Below are 7,161 nucleotides of genomic sequence, written 5' to 3'. Positions count from 1 at the left end.
CGATTCTATAAAGCTGATTCTATAATGATTCTGAAGTCCTGTCCAAATAAAAAAATTAGAAGAGATTTTTAACTCCCGCAGGTTGCATGTAAAAGTTTCAATGCAATTAGGCAGACTAAAAAAGGCTTTTGAAGAGTAACTTACCAGAGTAGGCTAAACTAATGCTCAGACCTCCTTCAGACATGCCAGGAACAAAAAGCTCAGTGTAGGGCCAACTGGTGGCTGGGATTTGAAAGGACGCTCAGAGAGTATGAGGCCCTTACAAATATTTCATTCATTCTTGCTACATCCTGTTCCCTCTGGAAGAGGTCAGGGATTTTTCGCGGTGAAGTCCTTTGGGTGGGTGGGATGGGGGAGCGCTGGCACAGGCTCGCTTCAGAACCTGTCTCACTGGGAAATGACCATGCGATAGATCTCATGTTTATACAGAAAAAAGATGAGTTTAAATACACAAAAAGGAAATGTGTTTGAGTATCCAGTTCCACACAGAAGAGCTAAGAACTTTTTCTTCCCTCTGCTGTCACTGGGTTCTGGCATCAAGGCTTTACCATGCAGAAGTGTAGTTTTTCTAGTAACTGCCATGGAGCCATTAAGAAGTGACTTATTTCTAAGTTATCTCTCGCTATTATTCACCGTCCTCTTTCTTCCTACTCTGTCTTCCATTAGAAAAAAAAGCCCCTGGCAAATAAGTCAGAGACAGTGAAAAACAATTGAAAACCTTCCATAAGAAATGGGATTTGGCAATTCCCCAGGATGAAAGGAAAAAAGATGATGTGAAAGTAGCAGCAGAGTCCTGATTCCTTATTTACCTATTCTTGGTTCAAATAAATAGGGTCCAATTAAGATATAGGCAATTAGGGCTAGAAAGGAGTGCGTTAGATAGCCATTTATTTCCAAACATCTTTCAAAAAGAAGCAGTCTTGCCCAAGACCTCACGACTGTCGCCCACTGTGGTATGAAGGGAGCGCCATACGCTTGGATGTGTCATCGCTGGATGCAGTATAGTGCAAAGCTCTTGAAAGCTTCCAATCATTAAACTTTCCTAAACAACCTAAAGCTTTTTTCAAAGAATGGTACTCCTGCTTCAGTGAGCTGGCCACCATCTAGCCCTAGTTACCTTCTGCCTATCTAAATTGCTCTGTTTATTTAATTGGAGAAGGTCATATGTCAAAAAATGTTATTGGGTAGGGTTGGTGACGCTAGGACAATAGGTACTGTGTCACCCAACTCATTCAGGGCTGGGTGAAGCAATTCTTATGTGCAGATCATAGTGATTTTGTGCAGATCACTCTGAAGCTTGCAAAGGACTTCATAAATCAAATAGCAGTTCCAGTAAGTTTAAACAAAGTGTTATTAATAAAAGTGCTGATCCCTGTCAAGCTACCTAGACCACTGTGGGAGTTGTATATGAATATTTTTATAGTACTCCAGAATGTATAAAAGAAAGAGGCCTGGCTTGTACGAGAAATGAAGAAGTTTCTCCATATGCATCTACCACAGGTTTATGGCCATCCCATACTGATGCAGTGCTGGAGGGGATAAGGACCATTGATTCTTCTAGACAAAGGTGGTTGTCTCTTCCAGGTAGATTTTTTTTTTTTCCTGTCACACTGCTGCTTAAATGCTAATACAAACCTTAATAAAATGTTACGTTTGTGTCATCAGTAAGATGCCTGGTGCACTTCCTTGAGCTTTGTATCCACGCTTGCCGGGAGGGACCGGAGGATGCAGCTGTCAGATTGAGACCCTGGTGTTTCAGGTGCCTGGTACAGTGAAATCAACCATCCAATACAAAGTATGGCAGACTGCTGTGTCAGCGGTTCCTAAACTTATTCTCAGGATTTGACCTAGACTGGAAGGATATGAAAAAGACATTACAAGTTGAGGAACTTTTTCAAATAAGCAAACAATGGTCCTGCTGAGCAGAGCTATTTTTGAGGGGGGAGATGTTTGTTTAATCACCTAATGGAGCTGATGCATTTTTTCCAGATGTACTCAGATCGAGCGGTGGCCTCAGAAATCAGTGGTGTAGTTGTCTTGGATTTTTTTTCTTTTGTGTATGGAGGTAGGGATCCGGACCCCTCCCCTAGCTCTTCTTGTGGCAGTGAGCATGTTTCACATACTGGTGAGACTGAGCAAGGTGACCTTGCTTTGCTCTTTGAATTATAACCTCCTCAGTTTGAATGTTTGCAGTGCTTTAATACTAAACCACTGCCTCTTGCTGAAGGCACTGTGCAGTGGGAGTAGAGACAGTTTAAATCCATTGCCAGAGAGTGAGAGAGACTTCATTAATGTCTGGAGTATTTGAATGCCACCAGTGTTAGTATCCTTAGCATCAGGGATCAATTACTTCAATGAAATAACAAATGCACCCAACACAGGCAATTCTTATCCCCATTCCACTTAGTAGGCAGTTTCCCTATAGCTGTGTCTTCTGGGTGGTTGTACTGGGGGTGGGGGGAATGTCCCAGAGGTTGGCCAGTTTCTCAAGATAGTTAAAAAGTAAATGACTTCTTCTCACCATGTTCTTGTTTCATTCTTTTCTGCAAATCTTTGTGCACTCTTAATGCTTTTACTTTTCAAAGGCTTGTCTGAATTCCCAAGTTGGTTTAATGTTACTGAATGATTATATCAATTTAGCTGAATACTCTTATTTGACATAAGCCTAACTACGTCTAAATAAATATTTATACTCAGCCTAAACAAATCTAAATGTTAAGTATTGAATTAAAAGTATTTAAGTGCCTTATTTCAAAACCTTATTTAAAAACCAAACGAGACAAATAAGTATAGGTAAAGTTGAAACGTAAACAAGCGTGCTCATCTAACTGTGTACTTTTACAGCCTGCTAGATATCACACCATAGGAAAAGCAGTGCAAAACTATGAAAGCATCGAGTTAGCAGGGAGAGTAGGGTGGCTGAGCATATACTTGGCAACGTGGACTGATTTGCATGATAGTTTCCCTTCTGCACAACCGTAGTTCTTTCTAAATGCATGGAAGCAGTGTTCTCGCTTACCATTTTTTAATGACCATGTATGGTTAGACGTGAGGCCAAGAGGCCATCGTTAAAAACCCTTGTTTTGCCTGCATGGGAATCCTGCCCACCATGTTACTGTGAAGTAAACGTGGTGGCAATGGAGACCAGAGTGAGCAGCAGAGTCCTGGCTCCATCCTCCTCTGCATGAGGTAGCAGAGCTGGTGGACTTCCCTTAGTCGCTGTGAGCAGGGACCAGCCGAAGGGCAGTGGCTGTCCTTGATAGCCACTCCAATTTGAAAAGTAAGTGGAGAGACACATTTCTGTCTGAAATGCATATGAATTTTCTGCCTGAAAATGTTTACCCAAAACTTTAGGGAAAGTTTAATACTGTGGCTAATTTTAGCAATGTACTGGAGCTGTCTGGGTGCTTGTTTTGGTTTTTTGAATCTTGCCATGAGGTAAGTTCTCATTTTATGTAATGTTTTTCACCCATGTGTCACACATCCTTTGCAAAGGAATAAAAACACTGTACCCTAGTCTTGCAGCCTGGAGACTGAAGCACTGAGGCTTCAACTTGCTTAGCTTCATGGTGGAGTAACCTTCTTGCTTGAGCCCCTTGTCCAGCGTGGTTCCATCTTTTGGCACTAACCCTTTTCCGTGCCATCTTTCTTAGAATCAGTATCAGGAGTTCACTTGCCAATCACATTAACTATATCAAATGGCAGTATTCGCAGCCTGAATGAACTCCAGCTTTTTACGGATGCTGATACAGAACTAGTCCAGAGATAAAGCCTTGGTGAGTTGCTGTTACTTGAATCCTCAGAGCAAGCAAACACAGATTTCAGAGATATCGTCTCAGGCATCCTCACATTTCAGTACTTTAGTAACTAGTTTCTGAATATCTCTGTTATGTCAGTTACAATTCATGCCTGCTTTTCTCCCATCAAACAAGTGGAGAATAATAAGTTTGAGTTTCCTACTGGCTTTTCTTTATGTCGTCATTTAAGTCCTATAGAAAGCTAGTGAGAGAAATCTGTGCTCAGATACGCATGTGCAACTCCTGCTGTTTTCTGTGGGGGATGGTGCATAACTATTTGATGGTAGATTGTATTAACAAAATCCTTTGCAAAGCATCATAGTTTATGCAAGTCATTTATGTCTCGGAGTGAAGCTTCCTCTGATGTGGCTCCACAGGCTTTGTACACGTGCAGCAAAAATCTGTCGGAAATTTGTCTCTTGTTGAGGACTCAGTCATACTGCAGTTTCCAGGTGTGGAAATGGGATTTCTGGCCTCTGGCACTGGTTTCCATCTTTGTTTTGGAAGGGCAAACTCTTGCACAGAGGAGTTTCCAATGCTTCAAAGCCTTCCTGTGCCCAGCAGGTTCTAGCCTCGCATGTTTAACAAACCTCCATGGTTATCTTACTGTCATGAGCTCAATGGTAGGCATATTTCAAGCTTGGAGATATGATGTTTCTGATGGCAGTCATAAATGCACAAAATATTAGCATCTGAATGTCTTCAGAAATTCACATTGAAAAGACCAGGCCAAGGGGTAGGAATTTTTGTTCTTGTGCTAGCACTCTGTCATGGCTACAGATTGCTGGTACATCACATCCAGGGCATGCAGCATGAACAGGCAAGTATCTCTCTACTATGATGTGACTGATAATACTTTGCAAGCATCATACATTTCCACTAATTGGATGCTATTACTACCTGATGTGTAGGTCATTGGTCCTAATTAATTAGGGGCCAAGAAGGTACTTAGTACTTTACAAGATGCAGATGAATACAGATGTCTGCTTGGGAAATTAAAATGTACCAGTTTGAGGGTTTTATGTAAAACAGATCAACTATACAAATCTGATATCTAGACAGAGCCTAATAAAACCTGATCAAAATTAGAGAAATTAGATCAGCTTAAAGCTAATAAAATGTGATAGAAATGTTCAAAGTTGTCTGCAAAAATGCTTTCAGGCAGAAGGATTAGCATGAAGCATATTTTTACAAGGATTAGGGAGAATATTTTACAGGGTAAACTAGCCCATAAAACTGTTCCTTTTACTTGAGTCTATAGAAGGACTTCTCTCATGAGATACATAGCCTGAACAAAAACTCGCAGTCTTTGGCTGTCGCAATAACAGTTTGTTCTTTCCTTATGCACCATACGTAAAATCAGAAGAGCTCTTGAAACAACTGAGCTATGCATTCTGGTTACTTGGAAATAAGACTATCCAAATAAATGCTTCAGAATATATATATTAAACACTGTAATTCTGACTGTCTTTCAGTTGTTTGCAGGGGAATGCAGATTCTGTTTTCAATGATGTCATGCTTTGAGGCATATTTCGTATTATCTGTACACATCAGCAGTATAAACTTTATGTCTTAAAGTAGCCCTATAAATTTTCAGCTTATTTGCTTTCAAACAGTTCAAGAAAAGTGTTTATGTATGGGGATCATGTTTGAAGACTTTCCTAGATATATATTCTCTGCTAGAAAGTCTGAAGGCTGTGTTTGAATTTAGGGTTTATCTACTGTACAAAATTTCTAAACACATTGAGCGGCCACTGTGAATTCATATTTGAGATATATATATATATACCGAAGTACCCCACATACAAAGCAAACATTGTAAAATATACTTGGATTAGACCTTTTAACCACATCAGTGGGTGCCATAAAAGAAACATTTAGCCTAAGAGCTCAGAAGATGCATGACGAAAGCTGCCCAACAGAAGTCTTTGGAGGGTGCCTGAATAATTAGGGTTGTGGGATGAAACTGGTCATGCAAGGAGGAGGATTTACGCTGCTCTCTATTTGCCTTGTATAATGTAGCTGGCCCTTGTTGGCTCTACTAACTCATGTCTCAACATGCGCTTACCAGTGAGAAGAAAATTGTTCCCACCAGCTGCCGAGCAGCCTTGCAGTGGCCTCTCCATCCTGCTACAAACACAGAAGAGACTCATCTGGTTACAACCAGAATCCAACCGTACCCTGCAGCAGCAGAGGCTACAACACTGGGGAGCAGGTGGCCTCAGTCTTGTCACCAGGACCATACCTGACATTTTATGTCAGGTCTGTGGGAAGCCAGTAGTTTCGGTCAAGACCTCTTTTCCATTTGTTAGCATTGGCTGTTTCACAGGGCATACTTTTGCATTTATTCAAGCGTCAAAACAAAATGGGATCAGGAAATGGGGTCTCCATAGGCAGGACTATGTGTGAGGCAAATGCTGTGCCTAACTTGTCCTGCAGCTCCTCTGGTAAGAAAGCAGTAAGAGTTTGCATGTGGTTGCATCTTTTGTTGTGTGTTTTTTCATAGGGATGCCTTGGCAGCACTTATTTAAGCAATAGGTTAAAGACGCACTGTGCTGCCAGAAGCGTGAAAAGTGCCGCTCCTTTATTTGAGGGTGGTTAGCACAGCTCATCAATCAAGGGCAGAGAGGGTTTAGAGTTACCAACTTTTAGGAAGAGTCAACTCTGAGTATTAGGAAACTGAAACCAGATGCTTTATTTACACCGCAAACAGTGCTTCCCCCCACCCCTTTTTTTTCTTTAAAGGTACATTTCTGAGTCTTGCAGTTGTTTTAGGTTAAAATACAATTTGAGAATGGTTTGACTGAAAAATGGGCAGGCAGATAAATAAATCCCCCAAACCATGGGTTGTTATTGGTAGTAGTGGAAGGGCTGGTCTGCTTGTTTGTCGCTCTTTACTTCCCTGCATCTCACATTGCAACCTCTGATCTTTAGGAGCATGACTTGTGGTTCTTGAAAGCCTTTGAGGAGACAGGAGAAAATTGTACATCTGGGACCGGTAATTATAGGGACAAATTCTGGGACTTAGGCCTATGGTTTTTTTCAGGGCAGAAAGGAAAAGATCATATATATATGTGCACTTACTGGACAGCAGCATTTCCAAGTAAAAATTGCACCCTGCATAGGGGGGCCCTGTTCGGTACTTAAAGGGGGCTTATAAGAAAGATAGAGAGAGGCTTTTTACCAGGGCCTGTAGTGACAGGACAAGGGGCAGTGGTTTTAAACTGAAAGAGGGTAGGTTTAGATCAGACATAAGAAAGAAATTCTTTATGATGAGGATGGTGAGACACTGGAAGAGGTTGCCCAGAGCAGCTGTGGATGCCCCATCACTGGAAGTGTTCAAGGTCAGGTTGGATGGGGCTTT

This window comes from Fulmarus glacialis, unplaced genomic scaffold (genome assembly GCF_000690835.1).
Source record: "Fulmarus glacialis isolate BGI_N327 unplaced genomic scaffold, ASM69083v1 scaffold12166, whole genome shotgun sequence".
Lineage (NCBI taxonomy): Eukaryota > Metazoa > Chordata > Aves > Procellariiformes > Procellariidae > Fulmarus > Fulmarus glacialis.
The sequence above is the reverse complement of the archived record's forward strand: the minus strand, read 5'-3'. Positions refer to the sequence as shown.